The sequence below is a fragment of the Bombina bombina genome, chromosome 8 (assembly GCF_027579735.1).
Source record: "Bombina bombina isolate aBomBom1 chromosome 8, aBomBom1.pri, whole genome shotgun sequence".
Taxonomy (NCBI): domain Eukaryota; kingdom Metazoa; phylum Chordata; class Amphibia; order Anura; family Bombinatoridae; genus Bombina; species Bombina bombina.
The window spans coordinates 218690285-218703303 of NC_069506.1; positions in this window are offsets into that span (position 1 = coordinate 218690285).

A 13019-nucleotide genomic window follows, 5' to 3' on the forward strand; every position below is an offset into this window, starting at 1 on the left:
GTGTAAGTTTCTACAGCATTTTCTGTAACGACTGCTATATATCTTAATGGCCGTCGGGACCGCCTCTGTATACAGAGAGGCGGCTCCCTTTAGAGGCGGCAGTCATTTTTATGCGCTTCCGGATTCACTTTGAGTACTGGAGTTGTGGTGCTATTGTTTTCAGCGGCTCTCTGCTATTAAAGTTCACTCAGCTGATGGGGAATGTGCAAGTGTTTATCGCAGTTTCGGAGTCGGAGCTGGATCTTTTCTATAAAATTTGTCAGCAGGATAGTTAGGAACCTCAGCATGAGTGCTGAGGTGTAGTTGGTTCCTGAGGGTTTTAATTTGGAACTGCTCCGTTTTTTTCGTTTTAACTAAATTTTTAAATTTTAAGGGGCAGTATCGTTTTTTTCTATAAACCTTTTTTCTCCAACATTGGTGTGTCCGGTCCACAGCGTCATCCATAACTTGTGGGAATATTCTCTTCCCCAACAGGAAATGGCAAAGAGCACAGCAAAAGCTGTCCATATAGTCCCTCCCAGGCTCCGCCCCCCCAGTCATTCTCTTTGCCGCTCTGAACAAGTAGCATCTCCACGGAGATGGTGAAGAGTATGTGGTGTTTAGTTGTAGTTTTTTATTCTTCTATCAAGAGTTTGTTATTTTAAAATAGTGCTGGTATGTACTATTTACTCTGAAACAGAAAGAGATGAAGAGTTCTGTTTAAAAGAGGAGTATGATTTTAGCAGCAGTAACTAAAATCAATTGCTGTTCCCACACAGGACTGTTGAGCTGAGAGAACTTCAGTTGGGGGGAACAGTTTGCAGACTTTTCTGCTCAAGGTATGACTAGCCATTTTCTAACAAGACTGTGTAATGCTGGAAGGCTGTCATTTTTTCCTCATGGGGATCGGTAAGCCATTTTCTTAGACTCAAACAGAATAAAGGGCTTATTATGGGCTATAAACTGGTGGACACTTTTAGGGGCTAAATCGATTGCTTTATTTAAGTATTATATGCAGTTTGAAGTGAATTTCACACTTTTTGAATATTGGGGAACGTTTTTAGCGCCAGGCACTTGTTAAGACACCTTCCCAGTCAGGAAGGGCCTTTCTCTGTAGTAGGCAGAGCCTCATTTTCGCGCCATTATTGCGCAGTTACTTTTGAGTACAGTACATGCAGCTGCATGTGTGAGGGTCTGGTATCCACTGAAAACGTTCCTAGAAGGCTTCAATTGGTATCGTATACCCCCCTGGGATTGGTGAAGTCGCAACAAAGGCTGTGGCTGGGACTGTAGGGGGGTTAAAATTGCAAACGGCTCCGGTTTCCACATTTAAAGGGTTAACAGCTTGAAAATTAGGGTGCAATACTTTGTATGCATTAAGACACTGTGGTAAAGATTGGATAATTCCTTCATAGTTTTTCACATATTCAGTAATAAAGTGTGCCCTGTTTAACATTTAAAGAGACAGTAACGGTTTTGTTTTAAAACTGTTTTTGTGTTTTATTAACCAGTTTAAGCCTGTTTAACATGTCTGTACCTTCAGATAGATCATGTTCTTTATGTATGGAAGCCAATGTGGTTCCCCCTTCAAATATGTGTGATAATTGTGCCATAGCGTCCAAACAAAGTAAGGTTGCCCAGGATGATTCCTCAGATGAAGGAAGTAGACATAGTTCTACATCATCTCCTTCTGTGTCTATACCAGTTATGCCCGCGCAGGCGACCCCTAGTACTTCTAGCGCGCCAATGCTTGTTACTATGCAACAATTGACGGCAGTAATGGATAACTCCATAGCTAATATTTTATCCAAAATGCCAGCATTTCAGAGAAAGCGCGATTGCTCTGTTTTAAACACTGTTGAGCAGGTGGGCGCTGATGATAATTTTTCTGTCATACCCTCACACCAATCTGAAGTGGCAGTGAGGGAGGGTTTGTCAGATGGGGAAATTTCTGATACAGGAAGAATTTCTCAGCAGGCAGAACCTGATGTTGTGACATTTAAGTTTAAATTAGAGCATCTCCGCGCACTGCTTAAGGAGGTGCTATCTACTCTGGATGATTGTGACAACCTGGTCATCCCAGAAAAATTGTGCAAGATGGACAAGTTCCTTGAGGTCCCGGTGCACCCTGATGCTTTTCCGATACCTAAACGGGTGGCGGACATAGTGAATAAGGAGTGGGAGAAGCCAGGCATACCTTTTGTCCCTCCTCTTATATTTAAGAAATTGTTCCCTATGGTCGACCCCAGGAAGGACTTATGGCAAACAGTCCCAAAGGTCGAGGGGGCGGTTTCTACACTAGCCAAGCACGACCATTCCTATTGAGGACAATTGTGCTTTCAAAGATCCTATGGATAAAAAATTGGAGGGTTTGCTTAAAAAGATACCTCCTTCAACGTATTTCGTGCATTATTCCTGTCACTACAGCAGCGTGGTTCTGGTTCGAGGAACTGGAAAAGTCGCTCAGTAGGGAGACTCCGTATGAGGAAGTCATGGACAGAATTCACGCACTTAAGTTAGCTAATTCCTTTATTTTAGACGCCGCTTTGCAGTTAGCGAGGTTAGCGGCGAAAAATTCAGGGTTTGCAATTGTGGCGCGCAGAGCGCTCTGGCTAAAGTCTTGGTCGGCGGATGTATCTTTCAAGACAAAATTGCTTAATATCCCTTTCAAAGGTAAGACCCTTTTTGGGCCAGAATTGAAAGAGATTATTTCAGACATCACTGGGGGAAAGGGCCATGCCCTCCCACAAGATAGACCTTTCAAGGCTAAGAATAAGTCCAATTTTCGTTCCTTTCGCAATTTCAGGAACGGACCGGCTTCCAACTCTGCAGCCTCTAGACAAGAGGGTAACGCTTCCCAGACTAAACCAGCTTGGAAACCAATGCAAGGCTGGAACAAGGGTAAACAGGCCAAGAAGCCTGCTGCTGCTACCAAAACAGCATGAAGGGGTAGCCCCCGATCCGGGACCGGATCTAGTAGGGGGCAGACTCTCTCTCTTTGCTCAGGCTTGGGCAAGAGATGTTCAGGATCCCTGGGCACTAGAAATAGTTTCTCAGGGTTATCTTCTAGAATTCAAGGAACTACCCCCAAGGGGAAGGTTCCACATGTCTCACTTATCTTCAAACCAAATAAAGAGACAGGCATTTTTACATTGTGTAGAAGACCTGTTAAAGATGGGAGTGATACACCCAGTTCCAACTGTGGAACAAGGTCAGGGGTTTTACTCAAATCTGTTTGTAGTTCCCAAAAAAGAGGGAACTTTCAGACCAATTCTGGATTTAAAAATTCTAAACAAATTTCTCAGAGTTCCATCGTTCAAAATGGAAACCTTTCGAACAATTTTACCTACAATCCAGGAGGGTCAATTTATGACTACCGTGGATTTAAAGGATGCGTATCTACATATTCCTATCCACAAAGATCATCATCAGTTCCTAAGGTTCGCCTTTCTGGACAAGCATTACCAGTTCGTGGCTCTCCCATTCGGGCTAGCCACTGCCCCAAGGATTTTCACAAAGGTGCTCGGGTCCCTTCTAGCGGTTCTAAGACCAAGGGGTATTGCAGTGGCACCTTATCTGGACAACATTCTAATCCAATCGTCGTCTCTTTCCAAAGCAAAGGCTCATACAGACATTGTTCTAGCCTTTCTCAGATCTCACGGGTGGAAGGTGAACGTAGAAAAGAGTTCCCTGTCTCCGTCGACAAGAGTTCCCTTTTTGGGAACAATAATAGATTCTTTAGAAATGAAGATCTTCCTGACAGAGTCAAAGCTTCTAAACGCTTGTCAAGTTCTTCACTCTATTCTGCAGCCTTCCATAGCTCAGTGCATGGAAGTAGTAGGGTTGATGGTTGCAGCAATGGACATAGTTCCTTTTGCTCGAATTCATCTAAGACCATTACAACTGTGCATGCTCAAGCAGTGGAATGGGGACTATACAGACTTGTCTCCAATGATTCAAGTAGACCAGATGACCAGAGACTCACTCCGTTGGTGGTTGACCCAGGATCACCTGTCCCGGGGAATGAGTTTCCGCAGACCAGAGTGGGACATTGTCACGACCGACGCCAGTCTATTAGGCTGGGGCGCGGTCTGGGATTCCCTGAAAGCTCAGGGTCTATGGTCTCGGGAAGAGTCTCTTCTCCCAATAAACATCCTGGAACTGAGAGCGATATTCAATGCTCTCCGGGCTTGGCCTCAACTAGCGAAGGCCGGATTCATAAGATTCCAGTCAGACAACATGACGACTGTAGCTTACATCAACCATCAGGGGGGAACAAGGAGTTCCTTGGCGATGAGAGAGGTGTCCAAAATCATCAAATGGGTGGAGGATCACTCCTGCCACCTATCTGCAATCCACATCCCAGGAGTAGACAACTGGGAGGCGGATTATCTGAGTCGTCAGACTTTCCATCCGGGGGAGAGGGAACTTCACCCGGAGGTGTTTGCCCAGTTGACTCAATTATGGGGCATTCCAGACATGGATCTGATGGCGTCTCGTCAGAACTTCAAGGTTCCCTGCTACGGGTCCAGATCCAGGGATCCCAAGGCGACACTAGTGGATGCATTAGTGGCGCCTTGGTCGTTCAACCTAGCTTATGCATTTCCACCGTACCCTCTCCTTCCCAGGCTTGTAGCCAGGATCAAACAGGAGAAGGCCTCTGTGATTCTGATAGCTCCTGCGTGGCCGCGCAGGACTTGGTATGCAGACCTGGTGAATATGTCATCCTCTCCACCATGGAAGCTACCTTTGAGACAGGATCATCTAGTACAAGGTCCATTCGAACATCCAAATCTAGTTTCTCTGCAGCTGACTGCTTGGAAATTGAACGCTTGATTTTATCCAAGCGTGGGTTTTCAGATTCAGTGATAGATACTCTGGTCCAAGCCAGAAAACCTGTGACTAGAAAGATTTACCATAAAATATGGAAAAGATATCTGTTGGTGTGAATCAAAGGGATTCTCCTGGAGTAAGATTAAAATTCCTAGGATCCTCTCCTTTCTCCAAGAAGGTTTGGATAAGGGATGGTCAGCGAGTTCTCTAAAAGGACAGATTTCTGCTTTATCTGTCTTGTTACACAAACGACTGGCAGCTGTGCCAGATGTACAAGCTTTTGTACAGGCCTTGGTTAGAATCAAGCCTGTTTACAGACCCTTGACTCCTCCCTGGAGTCTAAATTTAGTTCTTTCAGTTCTTCAAGGAGTTCCGTTTGAACCCTTACATTCCTTAGATATCAAGTTACTATTTTGGAAAGTTTTGTTTTTGGTTGCTATTTCTTCTGCTAGAAGAGTTTCTGAATTATCTGCTTTGCAGTGTGACCCACCCTATCTGGTGTTCCATTCAGATAAGGTTGTTTTGCGAACCAAGCCTGGTTTTCTTCCAAAAGTTGTTTCCAACAAGAACATTAACCAGGAAATAGTTGTTCCTTCTTTGTGTCCGAATCCAGTTTCAAAGAAGGAACGTTTGTTACACAATTTAGATGTAGTCCGTGCTTTAAAGTTCTATTTAGAAGCAACAAAGGATTTCAGACAAACTTCTTCTTTGTTTGTCGTTTATTCTGGTAAGAGGAGAGGACAAAAAGCTACTGCTACCTTTCTTTCTTTCTGTCTGAAAAGCATCATCCGATTGGCTTATGAGACTGCCGGACGGCAGCCTCCTGAACGAATCACAGCTCACTCTACTAGGGCTGTGGCTTCTGTTGATCAGATATGTAAGGCAGCGACTTGGTCTTCTCTGCACACTTTTGCCAAATTCTACAAATTTGATACTTATGCTTCTTCGGAGGCTATTTTTGGGAGAAAGGTTTTGCAAGCCGTGGTGCCTTCTGTTTAGGTAACCTGATTTGCTCCCTCCCTTCATCCGTGTCCTAAAGCTTTGGTATTGGTTCCCACAAGTTATGGATGACGCCGTGGACCGGACACACTAATGTTGGAGAAAACAGAATTTATGCTTACCTGATAAATTACTTTCTCCAACGGTGTGTCCGGTCCACGGCCCGCCCTGGTTTTTTAATCAGGTTTGAAAAATTTCTTTCTCTATACACTACAGTCACCACGGCACCCTATAGTTTCTCCTTTTTTTCTCCTAACCGTCGTTCGAATGACTGGGGGGGCGGAGCCTGGGAGGGACTATATGGACAGCTTTTGCTGTGCTCTTTGCCATTTCCTGTTTGGGAAGAGAATATTCCCACAAGTTATGGATGACGCCGTGGACCGGACACACCGTTGGAGAAAGTAATTTATCAGGTAAGCATAAATTCTGGGGTTTTTTTTAAAGGTGAAATAAAAAACTTTTTTCTTTCATGTAATTGGCAAGAGTCAATGAGCTAGTGACGTATGGGATATACATTCCTACCAGGAGGGGCAAAGTTTCCCAAACCTCAAAATGCCTATAAATACACCCCTCACCACACCCACAAATCAGTTTTACAAACTTTGCCTCCCATGGAGGTGGTGAAGTAAGTTTGTGCTAGATTCTACGTTGATATGCGCTTCGCAGCAGGCTGGAGCCCGGTTTTCCTCTCAGTGTGCAGTGAATGTCAGAGGGATGTGAGGAGAGTATTGCCTATTTGAATTCAATGGTCTCCTTCTACGGGATCTTTTTCATAGGTTCTCTGTTATCGGTTGTAGAGATTCATCTCTTACCTCCCTTTTCAGATCGACGATATACTCTTATATACCATTACCTCTACTGATTCTCGTTTCAGTACTGGTTTGGCTTTCTACTACATGTAGATGAATGTCCTGGGGTAAGTAAATCTTATTTTTGTGACACTCTAAGCTATGGTTGGGCACTTTTATGTTAAAGTTCTAAATATATGTGTTTAAAAATGTATTTGCCTTGATTCAGGATGATCAATATTCCTTATTTCAGACAGACAGTTTCATTATTTGGGATAATGCATATGAATTATCAATTTTTTTTCTTACCTTTTTTAAATTGACTTTTTTCTCTGTGGGCTGTTAGGCTCGCGGGGGCTGAAAATGCTTCATTTTATTGCGTCATTCTTGGCGCTGACTTTTTTTGGCGCAAAAAATTTCTTTGTCATTTCCGGCGTCATACTTGTTGCCGGAAGTTGTTCGTGATTGCGTCATTTTTTTGACGTTTTGCGGCAAAAATGTCGGTGTCACCGGATGTGGCGTCATTCTCGGCGTCTTTTTTGGCGCTAAAAAATGTGGGCGTCATTTTTGTCTCCACCTTTTTTTTTCTCATTATTTAAGTCTCATTTTTCTTTTGCTTCTGGTTACTAGAGGCTTGTTCATTGGCATTTTTTCCCATTCCTGAAACTGTCATTTAAGGAATTTGATAGATTTTGCTTTATATGTTGTTTTTTCTCTTACATATTGCAAGATGTCTCAGATGCCTGATGCTGGTTCTACCAAAGTTAAGTGCATTTGTTGTAAACTTGTGGTATCTGTTCCTCCGGCTGTAGTTTGTGATGAATGTCATGATAAACTTGCTAATGCAGATTCAATTTCCATTAGTAATATTCCATTACCTGTTGCTGTTCCATCAACATCTAATACTCAGGATGTTCCTGTTAATATAAGAGATTTTGTTTCTAAATCTATTAGGAAGGCTATGTCTGTTATTCCTCCTTCCAGTAACCGTAAAAAGTCTTTTAAAACTTCTCATTTCTCAGATGAATTTTTAAATGAACATCATCATTCTGATTTGTCTGTTTCTGATGAGGATTTTTCTGGTTCAGAGGATTCTGTCTCAGATATTGACACTGATAAATCTTCATATTTATTTAAAATGGAATTTATTCGTTCTTTACTTAAAGAAGTTTTAATCGCTTTAGAAATTGAGGATTCTAGTCCTCTTGATACTAAATCTAATAAGCGTTTAAATTCGGTTTTTAAACCTCCTGTAGTTATTCCGGAAGTTTTTCCTGTCCCTGATGCTATTTCTAAAGTAATTTCTAGGGAATGGAATAATCTGGGTAATTCTTTTACTCCTTCTAAGAGATTTAAGAAATTGTATCCTGTGCCATCCGACAGATTAGAGTTTTGGGACAAAATCCCTAAAGTTGATGGGGCTATCTCTACTCTTGCTAAGCGTACTACTATTCCTACGGCAGATAGTACTTCCTTTAAGGATCCTTTAGATAGGAAGATTGATTCCTTTCTAAGGAAAGCTTATTTATGTTAAGGTAATCTTCTTAGGCCTGCTATTTCTTTGGCTGATGTTGTTGCAGCTTCCACTTTTTGGTTGGAAGCTTTGGCACAACAAGTGTCAGATCATAATTCTCATAGCATTGTTAAACTTCTTCAACATGCTAATAACTTTATTTGCGATGCCATCTTTGATATCATCAGAGTTGTCAGGTATATGTCTTTAGCTATTCTAGCCAGCAGAGCTTTATGGCTTAAAACTTGGAATGCTGATATGTCTTCTAAGACAACTTTGCTTTCCCTTTCTTTCCAAGGTAATAAATTGTTTGGTTCTCAGTTGGATTCTATTATTTCAACTGTTACTGGGGGGAAAGGAACTTTTTTACCTCAGGATAAAAAATCTAAAGGTAAATATAGGGCTGCTAATCATTTTCGTTCCTTTCGTCAAAATAAGGAACAGAAGCCTGATCCTTCCCCTAAAGGAACGGTTTCCGTTTGGAAACCGTCTCCAGTCTGGAATAAATCCAAGCCTTTTAGAAAGCCAAAGCCAGCTCCCAAGTCCACATGAAGGTGTGGCCCTCATTCCAGCGCAGCTGGTAGGGGGCAGATTACGATTTTTCAAAGAAATTTGGGTCAAATCGATTCACAGTCTTTGGATTCAGAACATTGTTTCACAAGGGTACAGAATAGGTTTCACGGTAAGGCCACCTGCAAGAAGATATTTTTTCTTTCTCGCATTCCAATAAATCCAGTGAAGGCTCAGGCATTTCTGAAATGTGTTTCAGATCTAGAGTTGGCTGGAGTAATTGTGCCAGTTCCAGTTCTGGAACAGGGGGTGGGGTTTTACTCAAATCTATTCATTGTACCAAAGAAGGAGAATTCCTTCAGACCAGTTCTGGATCTAAAAATATTGAATCGTTATGTAAGGATACCAACATTCAAAATGGTAACTATAAGGACTATTCTGCCTTTTGTTTAGCAAGGGCATTTATATGTCCACAATAGATTTGCAGGATGCTTATCTGCATATTCCGATTCATCCAGATCACTTTAAGTTTCTGAGATTCTCTTTTCTAGACGAGCATTACCAATTTGTGGCTCTGCCGTTCGGCCTAACAACGGCTCTGAGGATTTTTTCAAAAGTTCTCGGTGCCCTTCTATCTGTAATCAGAGAACAGGGTATTGTGGTATTTCCTTATTTGGACGATATCTTGGTACTTGCTCAGTATTCACATTTAGCAGAATCTCATACGAATCAACTTGTGTCGTTTCTTCAAGAACATGGTTGGAGGATCAATTTTCCAAAGAGTTCATTGATTTCTCAGACGAGGGTAACCTTTTTAGGTTTCCAAATAGATTCAGTGTCCATGACTTTGTCTCTGACGGACAATAGACGTCTGAAATTGATTTCAGCCTGTCGAAACCTTCGGTTTCAATCATTCCCTTCGGTAGCCTTATGCATGGAAATTCTAGGTCTTATGACTGCTGCATCGGACGCAATCCCTTTTGCTCGTTTTCACATGCGACCTCTTCAGCTCTGTATGCTGAACCAGTGGTGCAGGGATTATACAAAGATATCACAGTTAATATCTTTAAATCCGATTGTACGACACTCTCTGACGAGGTGGACAGATCACTATCGTTTAATTCAAGGGGCTTCTTTTGTTCTTCCAACCTGGACTGTGATCTCAACAGATGCGAGTCTGACAGGTTGGGGAGCGGTATGGGGGTCTCTGACAGCGCAGGGGGTTTGGGAATCTCAGGAGGCGAGATTACCAATCAACATTTTGGAACTCCGTGCGATTTTCAGAGCTCTTCAGTCGTGGCCTCTTCTGAAGAGAGAATCGTTCATTTGTTTTCAGACGGACAATGTCACCACCGTGGCATATATCAATCATTAAGGGGGGACTCACAGTCCTCTGGCTATGAAAGAAGTATCTCGAATACTTGTATGGGCGGAATCCAGCTCCTGTCTAATTTCTGCGGTTCACATCCCAGGTATAGACAATTGGGAAGCGGATTATCTCAGTCGCCAGACGTTACATCCGGGCGAATGGTCTCTTCACCCAGAGGTATTTCTTCAGATTGTTCAAATCTGGGGACTTCCAGAAATAGATCTGATGGCTTCTCATCTAAACAAGAAACTTCCCAGGTATCTGTCCAGATCCAGGGATCCTCAGGCGGAGGCAGTGGATGCATTATCGCTTCCTTGGAAGTATCACCCTGCCTATATCTTTCTGCCTCTAGTTCTTCTTCCAAGATTGATTTCCAAGATTCTAAAGGAGCGTTCGTTTGTACTGCTGGTGGCTCCAGCATGGCCTCACAGGTTTTGGTATGCGGATCTTGTTCGGATGGCCAGTTGCCAACCTTGGTCTCTTCTGTTAAGACCAGACCTTCTATCTCAAGGCCCATTTTTCCATCAGGGTCTCAAATCATTAAATTTGAAGGTATGGAGATTGAACGCTTGATTCTTAGTCATAGAGGTTTCTCTGACTCCGTAATTACAACTATGTTACAGGCTCGTAAATCTGTGTCTAGGAAGATATATTATCGAGTCTGGAAGACTTACATTTCTTGGTGTTCTTCTCATAAATTCTCCTGGCATTCTTTTAGAATTCCTAGAATTTTACAGTTTCTTCAGGATGGTCTGGATAAAGGTTTGTCTGCCAGTTCCTTGAAAGGACAAATTTCTGCTCTTTCTGTGCCGTTTCACAGAAAGATTGCTAATCTTCCTGATATTCATTGTTTTGTACAGGCTTTGGTTCATATCAAACCTGTCATTAAGTCAATTTCTCCTCCTTGGAGTTTGAATTTGGTTCTGGGAGCTCTACAAGCTCCTCCTTTTGAACCTATGCATTCTCTAGATATTAAATTACTTTCTCGGATAGTTTTGTTTCTTTTGGCCATCTCTTCTGCTAGTAGAGTTTCTGAGTTATCTGCTCTTTCTTGTGAATCTCCTTTTCTGATTTTTCATCAGGATAAGGCATTGTTGCGGACTTCATTTAATTTTTTTTTTAAGGTTGTGAATTCTAACAACATTAGTAGAGAGATTGTGGTTCCTTCATTGTGTCCTAATCCTAAGAATTCTAAGGAAAGATCATTACATTCTTTGGATGTAGTAAGAGCTTTGAAATATTATGTTGAAGCTACTAAGGTTTTCCGAAAGACTTCTAGTCTATCTTTTCTGGTTCTAGGAAAGGTCAGAAGGCTTCTGCCATTTCTTTGGAGTCTTGGTTAAAGTCTTTGATTCATCATGCTTATGTTGAGTCGGGTAGAACTCCGCCTCAAAGGATTACAGCTCATTCAACTAGGTCAGTTTCTACTTCCTGGGCATTTAGGAATGAAGCTTCGGTTGATCAGATTTGCAAAGCAGCAACCTGGTCTTCTTTGCATACTTTTACTAAATTCTACGATTTTGATGTGTTTTCTTCTTCTGAAGCAGTTTTTGGTAGAAAAGTACTTCAGGCAGCTGTTTCAGTTTGATTCTTCTGCTTATAATTTCAGTTTTTTTTCATTATAAGATTTAAACTTTGTTTGGGGTGTGGATTATTTTTCAGCGGAATTGGCTGTCTTTATTTTATCCCTCCCTCTCTAGTGACTCTTGCGTGGAAGTTCCACATCTTGGGTATTTATTATCCCATACATCACTAGCTCATGGACTCTTGCTAATTACATGAAAGAAAACATAATGTATGTAAGAACTTACCTGATAAATTCATCTTTCATATTAGCAAGAGTCCATGAGGCCCACCCTTTTTATGGTGGTTATGATTTTTTTGTACAAAGCACAATTATTCCAATTCCTTATTTTTTATGCTTTCGCACTTTTTTCTTATCACCCCACTTCTTGGCTATTCGTTAAACTGATTTGTGGGTGTGGTGAGGGGTGTATTTATAGGCATTTTGAGGTTTGGGAAACTTTGCCCCTCCTGGTAGGAATGTATATCCCATACGTCACTAGCTCATGGACTCTTGCTAATATGAAAGAAATGAATTTCTTATTCTTCTTTAAGGGGATAAAGATGGGGAGACTTTGAGTTAAAACACAAACTACATGTGACACTTATCACAGGTGGAACCACCAGTACCTTTTTGTTCTTTTTTTTTTTAAAAAGAACTTTGTTTTTCAGGGATAGACCTTTTTTGATACTGAGCCTCCATTAGCTAAGTCGGATACTGTTCAGGTGTTTCCTGTTGCAGATATGCCGCAGCTTTCTCCTCAAGCGTCTCTACACATGCAGTGCCCTGCGTTTCCTCTCTCGCTTCGGTAGGAGTTTTCTTTGCAAGACCTTGCTACCCACATATCCTCTGCGGTATCTGAGGCGCTGTCTGCTTTTCCAATGCTGCATGGAAAGTGCTAAAGGAATTGTAAAAAATCAGTGAGTAAGGTTTCTTATCTGGTTGTGGCTACTCTGGGTATTTCCTCTCAGAAGTCTGAGGAGGAAGGCACTTCAGTAGCATCTGAGGGTGAAATCTCAGATTCAGACCGTATAATTCCTTTTTCTGATGCGGTTTTATCCTTCAGATTTAAGCTGGAACACCTCTGGTTCTTAAGGAGGTTTTGGCTACCTTGGACAATTCCGATGCGACTGTCGTAGTCAACCCTAAAAAGTCTAGTAAGCTGAATAAGTACTTTGATGTTTCCTCAACGGTGGAGGTAATCCCTGTACTAGTCCATGCTACAGAGATTATTGCTCGGGAGTGGGAGAAACCTGGCATTTCCTTTTCTCCATCTCTATTTTTCCGTCATGGCAGACGGTTCCTAAATTGGAGGGGGAGATCTTTACTTTGGTTAAGAGGACTACTATTCCCATAGACGTAAGTTGTTCTTTTTAGGATCAATGGATAAGAAGTTGGAGGCATTGCTAAAGAAAAGTGTGTTCACCAGGGTCTTAAGCCTGTGGTGTGTATTGCCTCTGTCAT